Genomic DNA, 12,772 nt, shown 5'->3' with positions numbered 1-12,772 from the left:
AGCTCTTCTGAATTCTAACGCCAGAACACCTGCATGACAATGTCCAATGCGTTGTCACGCACGCGGCTCTCACCTCCTTAGCTCAAACGCGTTACAATCTTTGTTCCATTGCTTCTATAGACCCATGCGATGAAACGACGCTGAGCGTGAAGTAGTGCATCTAATGGCATTTGAAATAAAATTGTGTGCACAACTTTTGCACTTGTTAAAAGTCATGAATAGAAACCTAGTTAACTTGGGGAAAATATTCACGATCATTTCCGACTTTGGCAATTTGAAACCATGAATGACCGTTGCATATTTACGCTCGTGCATGATGACGTAATTGATTTGGTTCAATACGTGATTTTAATTGATACAAGGAAAGGACAAGACGACTTGTTCACAGAATAACAAACCAGAGCAACTTTTGTTGGCAAGAAGAGGATTGCATAATTTTAACTAGTGAGATCTTGCCTTTCCAGCGGCCGCCATTGGAATAATGCCAGTGCCCACGACACAATCAGGCTGTATTCTGAAGTCACAGCGTTCAGGAACCACCGTGTCTCGCATTCTATAGCATTGTGTTATCAAAAAAGGTTGTCTGTTTTCCGTTGAATGGAAAAGAGCATTGATGACACTCATTAAGTGGCAATGGATTCGGTATGTGTTTTACTAGCACATCTCCGCATCTCGACGGCCGGATGATGATGCTATAGAAGCACATCTATCCTACAGCCTTTCATCCTATTTTCAGTGGTGGAGAAACAGTAGACAGCTGTCACACTGTTATTGATATGTTCTTCAAATACTTCTTTCTTAGTCAGGTGTCAAAGTTAAATCTGTAATCAGGAAGTATTTCTGTCATGAAAAATTGGAAAACTGCGGAGGGTTGTACTTGAGCGAGATATGGGGATGAGGAAGAGTGGAGATAAAAGGAGAGGGTGAAAGGTGAAAACGTGGGAGAGACAGGCGCTGAGAGTGGAGGTGTTTAAAGAAAAGGGAGATAGAGAGAAGAGAGACAGACGGAGAGATGAGGAAATTACGACGGGAGAGAAGTGTAGGAGACAGTAACAGTGAGAGAAAGAATGGTGAGAAAGGGAGGCGGAAGACGGGGATCGGGGGAGTGGCTCAAGAGAGGGATTAAGAGATAGAGAGAGGGGGAAAGGGGTATGAATGGAGGCGGGAGAGGGTATAATACTGAAAGTATACGTGCTCTTATTTCTCTTATAACAGTGAGTGAGTGTGTGAGTGAGTGAGTGAGTGAGTGAGTGAAAGTTTTTTCAGCATACAGCATCAATGTAATGATACGTATATATAAACAGTAAGAATCGATATTCGGACCTTGTGTTAGGGAGAACACCCCAGCTACTTCCCTAACGCCGGAGGAGACCGACACTCGTCCATGTATGATGCTATAACCTGTAGAAATAGGACATGCGAACAGAGGAGAAGAGGGCCTTTCTTGTCCAGGCAATCTCATTATCTGCTGTAGCAATATAGAGAAGTAATCTTAAGATGCCTTTATTGCACAGAAAGGATTTATTTGTGTCTGACGAGGTCGACATCGACAATATGCATCCAACAGCACTAAATCTGATCAATTGGCAGGATTCTATCTCCACGAGAGAGAGAGAGAGAGAGAGAGAGAGAGAGAGAGAGAGAGAGAGAGAGAGAGAGAGAGAGGCATTGTTTTATATAATAATCCAATGAAATCTTTTTTTATAGATAAAGAAATATGTTCTCTAAGGTAAACGTGTATTGTGCATATAAATATAACATTTCTAACAAATCTATTGGTAGTTCTGGGAATAAACGACATATGTAATTAATATATTTTTGATATTTGCTGGGTTCATATCCGTGTTGTTCCGTAAAAGCTTGGGTTAGATGTTTGTAGTATATTTCATTGTTTTCACCACAGCAAGCAGATTCATTTCACAAAAGATCAGAGGTCCAGATTAAGAAACAATAAACTGATTAAATTAGATTTCTTGTGATCGCTCTCGTCTCGCCATGTCAGATCAAACACGCATGTCAAGTCGTTTGTAGGGGGACACCCAGCTAACAATTTCACGTTGTGACAACGTCGTGACAACGTTGTGTTTACGTTGTGGCAACGTTGCGGATGTTACGTCCATATAACGTTATTCTGTGGACTCCCATTTATGTTGTCACAACGTCATGGCCTAACGTTGTGTAACGTCATATTCACGTCGTCACAACGTTGTGATGACGTTGTATTTTACGTTGTGGGAACGTTGCGGATGTTACGTCCATATAACGTTATTCTGTGGACTCCCATTTATGTTGTCACAACGTCATGGCCTAACGTTGTGTTACGTCATATTCACGTCGTCACAACGTTGTGATGACGTTGTATTTGACGTTGTGGGAACGTTTTAATTTTACGTTGAGGGAACGTTGTATTTGACGTTGTGGTTATGTTGTATTTTACGTTGTGGCAATGTTATAATAATGCGTCCCTACAACGTTATTCTGTGTACTACTATGGACGTTGTCACAACGACACGAAATAACTTTGTGTTACAAGGATGAAATACGGTTGTGACCATTCCACACTAAAATGTTGTAAAAACAACCCCAAAACTTGTTCCGGAAATGTTTTAGAATATGCTTTAGTCACGTGAATGTGTATAATTCGAGATACCTTTTACCAATATTTTAAAACCAGGGCGTCGAATAGCCCGGTTAACAGTGAGTTAGATCGTGTTTTGCTAACAATGTTCAAAATGTAAAAACACCACTGAGCTGTTAACTAGATACATGATTTGACTATAACAAAGTCAGACACCATTACCCCTACAGGCTTGTACTGAAAGAAAAAAAAGAAAAGAATGGCAGACATTGTAAGGGGTTGACCATGTGATATTTTCTGGGGAGGGTTGGGTCCTGGAATATTATCGAAAAAATATATTGTCACCGAAAATTCTTGACAAAAATAATTACGGTTCAGACTGGTGAAAGAAATGCCTGCCACAAAAAATGACATAGATCTAGGTGCAAGGTGCTTATCTTCAGGCTCATAGAGTTAAAGAAAATCATATATCTGCTTTTGTAGCTGTGACCGAAAACATATGTAATCTCCATAGAAAAGTTCCAGGTCCCCACCTCCTTGAATATTAAATGGTCGGTCTCTAATCAAGTCCATATAGTATACGTCAACTTTCAGTCATGCGAAGTCACCATTCAACAAAGTACTCCAAGACACATTTGCGTTGACATTTTATTATTTTTAGATTATAGAAAATGTATACACCTTCGAAATTATTGAATGCCAGAATCTTCTTTCTTTGGTGTTCACTTCCACTTCCCTGAAATACAAACAGCTTAATAAATCTCGAGCAGGTATATGAAAGATTTCATATGACGAGAAACATTCATTTCGAGATAAGGTTTTATCAATACTCAAACAATAATGTATAATTCAAGTGACTGATGGAAACAAATTTTAACATTCATTCAGAGACATCAAGAATCAGGTTGAATACAAAACGTGGTACGAGCATAGATTTATATAAATAGATCTACATTCTTAGCATTCATTTCAAGCAAAAAAAACCCCACCAATTAACATGGATATAGACAATGGAATGTAACCGTAAACAATTGTACTTACGTTAACATAATTCACAGCCCAGGGTTTATTTGGTGTGTTCCTCAATGATTCAACATTCTTGATTTTATCTCCTGGAATGGTCGTGTAACATTTTCCCCCTTGCTGCAACGAAAACATATTAAAAAAGTCAAAACTAAAACTATATTCAATAAGCATACATTTAGATCTGTAGTCTAAACAAAAAGATAACATACATTGTATAATTGCCTAAAATTTAGGAAAACTGTAAATCTAAAGTCTTCATGTATAAGGTCCGATCGGAAATAAACTCAGGCTACAGATATAAGTAACAAAATTATGAGTACCATCATAAAAAAAACACCTAATGTAATTTGGTTTTACATATACACCGGTCTGACAAACCAGTGATTGTTATAGTGAGCCACGTCTCACAACCTCTGTCAGAGTACAATGACACACAATCATGTTAGTACAAACATGGTTTGTTGGGGACCTTTTCTAAACCGGAATCCAAACGGGAACAGATATATTTGACAGGCATTGTAGCTAATTACGACTCACATCTTCATCGCAGCGCTGTTTATATAGATCTAGCTACAGTACGATTTCGTAGCTAGCACTGGAACTTACTCGTTCAGTTTTCGATCACCATTTTATTCTCTCTCATTGCGAAAACGTTTCAGAGAACCAAGTATCATATACTTACTACGTTTATTAACATAATACAGTTCAATATCGTTAAATATAATTCTGTAGTATGGTAGCCTACCTGGCAACATACGGAGATCGAAAACCGAACGAATATGGTTGCTATCAATTCCATCAGTCAGGGACGAGCATGGCTTTCCATCTAAGCTTTATGGACGGCTTGCCGACTAAAATGCCACTAATTTTGCAACCCCCAAAAATCCCCATAACCCGGTTACTTTGCAAGCAACACACTCCAACCAGTGCCATACACTAACTGCTCCCTTGCCTCAATGCCCATTGTATTTTTCATTGGTGCACATTGACTAGATCTACACCTATCTCACCTTAATAATCAACAAACGATGACCAAATCACTGACAATGTATGGTGATATTTAACTTTTGATCATCGACTAGCTTATCATCACCAGCGAGAACAATACCGCAAACACCCCGTTATAGCGCGCGACGAGACTCGTTTTACTTTTGCTCGTTTGCATTAGAAGGGAGTCGGACATAGATCATGATGAATTTATTCTTTTTTTTTGGACATATTAAAAATACACATGATAAGCGCCTTGCTCAAATAAACTTTATAGACAGCACCAACAACCATATGATCCACATTTAGGCTACTTCAGTCAGTGCTAATTGGGCCTTTTCGGGAACAACGAGTATGTTTCTGTCTCTTCCCGAAAATACAATTTTTCATAACATCATTGAGCCCTTTAGACTAGGGCTATAACTAGCAGCCTGCAGAGAGTCGATCTGAAAATACTTCCATTGTTTTGATTCCCTCTCTTCGCTGTATAAGAGAAATCTACTCAACCTTTCCCATGGCCTGAATGAGCCACATTGTTTCACAAAAATCAAAGTCAGAATATTAGTACATGTAAACTTTCAGATTTCAGAAATAACACGGAAGAAATGGCGATAACTGTCAGTGGTCAGTAGGCGATGCATACGTTAGGCCTATAGGCCTAGGCCTATTTAGGCCTACAGACCTTATACGCTTACGATCGAAACCCGAACATAATATGACGACCACAAAACGCCGCCAGACTGAATTCTGGTCAAACATATACCTACTGCTTGCCCTTGGTGAAATAATAATATGGTAAAAAGTCATGGGCTTCCTTCACCTCTATATACATCACGTTCTGTGTATCAAATATTACTATCAACACTGACGCTCAGCTCAGTGAAAGTGACCGGCAAACTTCCGAATAATACGATACATTTAAATCATTTGACTATCTGCATGTACAGAAACATATCAACAAGCGGAAACTGCTTTTGTAAAATAACTTACCTTATCCGAATTCACAGATCATCTGTCCAGTTCCCGTTGCTGCACAATCACTTGGTTGTAATATATCCAGAGCGAGTTTGAACTAAGATGGCTGGTGACAACAAATCTTCCGCGACAATGTGACGTCATTTTGACGTCACTTCACGAGGCAACAGGCTAAACTTTTCATCAGTCGCTCTCACGCCGCAAAAAATGCGCGCCAATGTGTTTTTAACTGTAATTGTGCTTTAGACAACATTTAGTAGACAGATAACTTCGTTCATAGATATATATGTTTAAAAAAAATAAAACTACGAGATGGTAGATCTACAAGTGGTTTCCTAAACATCATTTACAAAAAGTGTTGTAATGTCCAAAGCATAACGTTATCACAACGTTAATTTGCAACGTTGTTGTTACGTTGTGGAATAACGTTACAATGTAACGTAATACTAACGTTGTAATAGAGATACGCAATTACGTTCTGGAAATTTTAGTATTAAGAGATGAAAATTCAAATGCCGAATATACAGAAAGGTAATGCATTACTGCCTTGGTATTCTGACAAATTCATGTTGATTTTGATAAAGCAGTTCTATTCCTTTATGACTATCAAGAAGCAAACTTTATAACGTTTCACCGACGTTTCAGAAACGTAGTTACAAAACGTTGTGCGATGTCCGATGCACAACGTTTTCACAACGTGAATGTGCAACGTTGTTATAACGTTGTGAAATAACGTTGCACGTTGACGTTATAATAACGTTGTGACAACGTTATTTCACGACGTTACCAATCCACAACCTTTCCACAACGTTGTGACAACGTCGTGTGTTAGCTGGGCAATAGCTTCATGTTAAACCACACAGAATCAAGTCAAAGAGCATGGACATACATTTAACAAATATATTAGTAGCTCTGGAGAACAAAATAACATGTAATCAATAATTGCTTGGCACATTTTGTCTTGTTCCTTAAACGTTTGGGCAAGATTTACTTTTGTTTCCACAATAATCAACAGATCTTAGAAGGGGTAAGATGTTCAGGATAAGAAACAATATACACTGAATTAGACTTTGTATGATTGCTGTTTTCTGGGTTAAACTTTTGATGTATATTTCATTGCATCCACAACAATCCACCGATTCATCTCAGAAGGGTCCAGAGGTCCTCATTAAGATGCGTAAATAAAAGGATCCACTTGGACATGCATGGCAAAAACTTGATAACCAATCCATCATTTTACTGCAAATTGAGTAAGCCGCATACTATCAATGAACCTTACTACATCTACAGATATCAACAACCACATCCATGACATGTTCCGACCCTGTGTAATCCCCCGGTAGCGTTCAAAGTGAGGTTTGTTGTTATAAATGCTCAAAGGACTTTTCTATTGGCTTAATGTCCAAGTGAAACGAAATATTGTTGTGTGGACAGCATTAACCTTTAAATAAGGCCGTGACACTGTGCGCAACTGTGTTTGTTGAAGGTGTTTATGACATGAGCACAGTAACGTGAAATAATCAAACGTGACCTTCGTTTGGCTTTGTGCTTTCTGTGTGGCATCTATATTCTTGTGTATGTTATCTCTGCCCCTGCTCAACTACAGAGGGAGCAGGCTCACGGATGAAGTACAAATGGTAGAATAAGCCTGCCTTTTGTTGAGAATACAACTGATAGGTTCTTTGTGGTTTAAGATATGTGCTATGATGATTCACAATTTGATCGTTAGTGTTTTCTGCTAAACCCTGCACCCAGCAATATTCCAACAATGACGGCGGCCTGTAAATAATCGAGTCAATCCAGACTATCCAGTGATTGATATGAGCGATGATGTACGCCGTCTTGGTACAATGACACAATCGACAGCGCACTTCTTCGAATATCCTTTACGATGAAATACAGTGAATTTATGTTTATGATCCTGAATTCGGTTTAATATTTATATTCAGGGGTGGGAAGATATAGGTTCATACAGACGACGGGGGCAAAATAAAAATATTTCATTTTCTTGGGTGGCAGAACTTTAATGACTGGGATGAGATACACGCATAGCAATACAGATGATAACGCAGATGGGATAACGTGTGAGGAATCTGTGAGCAAGGCGTTGATGCTGATATGAATTAAAAAAGAAAGGTTCTGATGAGAGTGCTGGAGAGAGTACCAGGTTATATTGATGTATTCCCGTCTTTGACAGGGAACGGGCGGCTTGACGACCTCGAGATGACCATAATTGCCGTTAGCACGACCACGGGACAGTTAATAATGTCACAGAGCACAATTGAACACCGCCCTGAAGACTAAGGGTAGGATAAGTCAACCCATGGTTGCCGTAAAAGGCGACCACCTGGATAGGGTGGTTAGACTCGCTGACATGGTTGATGCATGTCATCGTTTCCGAATTGCGTGGATCTATGCCCATGATGTCAAACACTGGATTGTCTGGTCCAGACTCGATTATTTACAGACCGCCGTCATATGGCTGGAATATTGCTGAGTGCGGCTTTAAACAACAAACAAACAAACAAACGACATATAGGGATCGTAGATCCGACTGATTGGTGTTTTGTGTCCGATAAATTTGATCAGGTTAAGATTTTAAAATTCGTTTTGTTTCACTAGTGGGAGCGGCAAAGAAGGCAGTGAGCACTTGAAAATTGATTTGTAAGGACTCATTTTATTATATTGGCATCACTGATTCCAGACTACGGCAATCCCACAGAAAATAACTGGATCGGCGCGGAGTAGAAGGTGTATATGTATAAAAAGAGAGACACGCTGCACTGACTGAAGAAATCGGTGATCGTGAATGATATATAACTGGTCGTGTTAAAACATGCATTGTGGTGCTATTTTCGACGATGTTGCTTTTTCAAATATAAACTGAAGCACTTTAAGAACGCAACGTCCTCGTTTATTTGATATATTGGGGCACGGGTGGCCCAGTCGTTTAAGTCGCCGCAATTCGCTGTGTAGAGTTGCGTCCCTTGGGCATGCCAGAAATCAATGATCGTGGTTTCGAATCCCAGTTCGCCCCGATTGTGTTTCCAGGTTTGTCAGCGCCATACCCGTGCTCGTGGGTTGGTAAACGCGTGATATAACTAAGATCACTGTTCAAATCGGCGTTAAACCCAACTCACTCACCCACTCACTCATACATGTCATAACAAAATGTATGACGTTTCGTCTGTAGAGTTGCTCCAAAGATCGGAGAGTGTGTGCATAAAAGTACAAATATCATGAAGACTGGCGAATGTGGTGAGCTTGAGTTATGTAAAACTTAGTACTGTTATACTGTGCACCATGGAGCTATTTTCCATGATATTACTTATGTATACAGATGGGGTCTGGCCCACTACAACATGTATTATACTAAAACACTCTGAAAAAAGGAACGATCTAGTTTCATCATATTGTCTTGCTAATGACGATGAAAGTTGTTCTAAATTGTTAAGTCATGTATTATGGTATGAAGATCGGGGTAATTTTGTGTCTATATTTTATGTTCTGCTCTACTGTGTGTCACAAACACAAGGAATACCGTTGTAAGAGACCGCCTCCGCGGAATAGTGGATAGATCGTAAGTCCGGAGAGCGGAAGGTCGGTGGTTCGATCCCCGGCCGCGTCATACTACATTGATTAAAAGATCACGGACTCGTTGTAGTAAGGTTCGTCGCAGTAAAGGCGGCATGAGTCCGGACTAGTACAAGCAGCGACACACACACACACACACACACACACACACACACACACACACACACACACACACACACACACACACACACACACACACACACACACACACACACACACACACACACACACACACACACACACACACTAACACACACACACACTAACACACACACACTAACACACACGCACACACTAAGACACACGCACACACTAACACACACACACTCACACACTAACACACACACAGACACACTCACACACACACACTAACACACACACACTAACACACACACACACACTAACACTAACACACACACACACACTAACACACACACACTAACACACACACACTAACACAAACACACTAACACACACACACTAACACAAACACACTAACACACACACACTAACACACTAACACACACTCACACACTAACACACACACACACTCACACACTAACACACACTAACACACACACACACTAACACACTAACACACACACTAACACACTAACACACACACACACACACACACACTCACACACAAACACACACACACACACACACGCCACCTTCTTTTGCGCGGAAATATAGACGTATATTCAACGAGAAAACAATCCAGTCTCACTGTATATTTATACCGACTACATATTAATAAACATTGGATCACCATAAAAGTATAGTTTTTCTGATTAGATCGATAGAGTAATATCGAGTCGGACTGGAAATCATATAAAGTGCTTGATTTGATCATTTGCAAGGGTAGATTTGTTCTCGTGGCTGCTGTTGTTCGAGAAAACATGAACACGTTATTGATAATAATTCTATTGAAACATGTAGGATGCCCCGAGGCATGACGTCAGCACTATGAAAGCATCAAATGCTACATTAGTATGATCCCCGCTACCGGATACTCCTGTTGTCGGTTCAAGTCGACATGATGGCGTGGGTCAGCCTTGGTTATACAGGATAATAATCATACATCAGGGGTTTCAAATAGCATTGTGCATTTCAAGACAGACAGATATAATGGCTTGGTAAGAACAGATTGTTGATTACAGATGAAGCATTCTCTTCGCCCTTACGTTACCCACTGTGTCGGGTCGATCATTGCTGTTATAGAGAACAGAGAGGTTCAAGAACTCCCTTCGATAGAGCGCCTTAGAGCATATATATAGCTGGTATGGGTTGTAGAATATACCATATACAGATGGTGCGGGAACTCTTTGATAACAGCCTGAACTACGTACAGTGTGTATATGGTTGTATGATAACAATACTCTGTTATTGAAAGAATGTAGTTTCATGTAAAAAAAACAACACTGTCATTTCCCCTTATCACTTTAGTAACATTAGGTGTAATTGGGGTGAAGGGAAGCAGAGAAACTGTCGGGGAGAAAGTGCCTGTGATATATACATGTTTAGAACGCATCTTGGATTAATGTGAATCTTTGTTCTGGATAAATGTTGCATGGGGATAAGGAGACAAAGTCAATACAACTGGCGTTTGTGTCTGTGACGTTAAAAAAACAAACATACTTGTTAAATTAGATATCTTGTGATCGCTCTCGTCTCGCTGTGTCAGATCAAACACGCATTTCAAGTCGTGTGCCGTAATAGCTTAATGTTAAACCAAACAAAGTGCCACTTTATTTGACAGAGGCACAATGACTTGTAACCGTCAGACATGCCACAGTGTAAACAATCGAGTCTGTACCAGACAATCGAGTGATTGATATTATGAGCACCGATCCACGCCGTCGGGGTACAGTGACACAATCAACAACGCAGTTTTTCGAATATCCTTATGAAAATATAGCCAGCACTGATTATTGAAACCGGAAATTCGTTACTTATATTCAGGCGTGGAGCGATATAGATTCAAACGAGGAAATGGGTGACATGAAAATATTTATTTATCGTGGCATAACTTTAATGACAGGGATAAGAAACACACCTAATACTACAGATGACCTAATTGGTATAATGGTTTAGGAACCTGTGAGCAAGGCGTTGATGCTGAAGAAAGGTTGTGTAGAGTGTACTAGAAAGTTTAGCAGGTTATACTGATTTATTCACGTCTTTTATGATGCTAACTCCGAGCCGCACATTCCTTTTTTCATCCTGAATACCGAGCACTAGGCTGGGTAACAAAAACTACCATCTTTGGTACAACGCGGCCAAGGGATTGAAACACCGACCTTTCGAGAAGGTGCTCTATCCACTAGACCACGGCTGCGGTCTGACGAGTAAATGAGTGAATGCGTTTAAAGCGATTTTATTTTGGTATGTACTTGAGTTAATAATAACGCAGAGCCTTGTTACCAAGGTCACCTTGGAATCAGAACAATTTCGAGCAAGACAAATTAGTATATACACGAACATTTTAGTAGGGATTGTTTGTTTGTTGTTTTTTCTTCGATATTCCAGCTAGGTGGCGATATAGTGATCTAGTCTAGTCCAAACAAACCAGTAATTGATATTAAGAGCAACAAGTTACAGAGCCTGATCAGCCAATGGATTCTCCCCTCACGACAAGCTATAGGATGTTTGGGGCCTTTTCTAACCCGGGTCACCCACGGTGTAGATTGTCAAGTTGTTTAACGCCGCAATATTTCAGCAATATGACGACGGTCTGTAAATAATCAACCAAGTTCGCGAGCCTTACCACCCGATCCCGGTAGTCGCCTCTTACGACAAACATAGACGCGTGGGTTGCTGAAGACCTATTCTAACCCGGATCTTCACAGGTGTGATTGTCAGTAAGACATCGGGATGATTGGGTTCGGTAAAGCGAGTGTCCACTGTTAGGGATATCAATATCAAGACCAATTTAAGTCTCATACATTACCTCACATAACAGCTTCGATCAGAAATGATTTTATCATTCTCTAGAAATAATGATATTTTCACTGATGTTGTTTCATTTTAAGACGACATTGCTCTTTTCCTGTCGTGTGTCACTAACTACACATGATCAATCATAGTGAACAATATCTAGATGTCCTGTTCGTTCAAAGAAGTGAGAAAATAATTATGGCATAAAATGCCTCATTAACAGACAAATTGGCCACACTGGTGCAAATGTTGTGTAATTAACTCTTCTGAATTCTAACGCCAGAACACCTGCATGACAATGTTCCATGCGTTGTCACGCACGCGGCTCTCACCCCCTTAGCTCAAACGCGTTACAATCTTGGTTCCATTGCATTTGAAATAAAATTGTGTGCACAACTTTTGCACTTGTTAAAAGTCATGAATAGAAACCTAGTTAACTTGGGGAAAATGTTCACGATCATTGTCCGACTTTGGCAAAGTTAAAACCATGAATGACCGTTGTATATTTACGCTCGTGCATGATGACGTAATTGATTTGGTTCAATACGTGATTTTAATTCATACAAGTAAAGGAAAGACGACATGTTCACAGAATAACAAATTGCACCATTAAACTAGTGAGATCTTGCCTTTCCAGCGGCCGCCATTGGATTAATGCCAGTGCCCACGACA

At 40.0% G+C, this 12,772-nt stretch overlaps 1 long non-coding RNA gene across 1 annotated transcript; it reads right to left on the bottom strand.

The window, feature by feature from the left end:
• Positions 1 to 3,263: 3,263 nt before the first annotated feature.
• Positions 3,264 to 5,647, bottom strand: LOC125377971. Its single transcript, XR_007219929.1, has 3 exons — positions 5,582 to 5,647; positions 3,620 to 3,721; positions 3,264 to 3,314 (listed from the first exon to the last, which is right to left on the bottom strand). It is a non-coding gene; the product is annotated as an uncharacterized LOC125377971 (long non-coding RNA).
• Between the last annotated feature and the right edge of the window lie 7,125 nt (positions 5,648 to 12,772).

The sequence above is a fragment of the Haliotis rufescens genome, unplaced genomic scaffold, assembly GCF_023055435.1.
Source record: "Haliotis rufescens isolate VD_foot unplaced genomic scaffold, xgHalRufe1.0.p SCAF_11, whole genome shotgun sequence".
Taxonomy (NCBI): domain Eukaryota; kingdom Metazoa; phylum Mollusca; class Gastropoda; order Lepetellida; family Haliotidae; genus Haliotis; species Haliotis rufescens.
The sequence above is the reverse complement of the archived record's forward strand: the minus strand, read 5'-3'. Positions and strand labels throughout refer to the sequence as shown.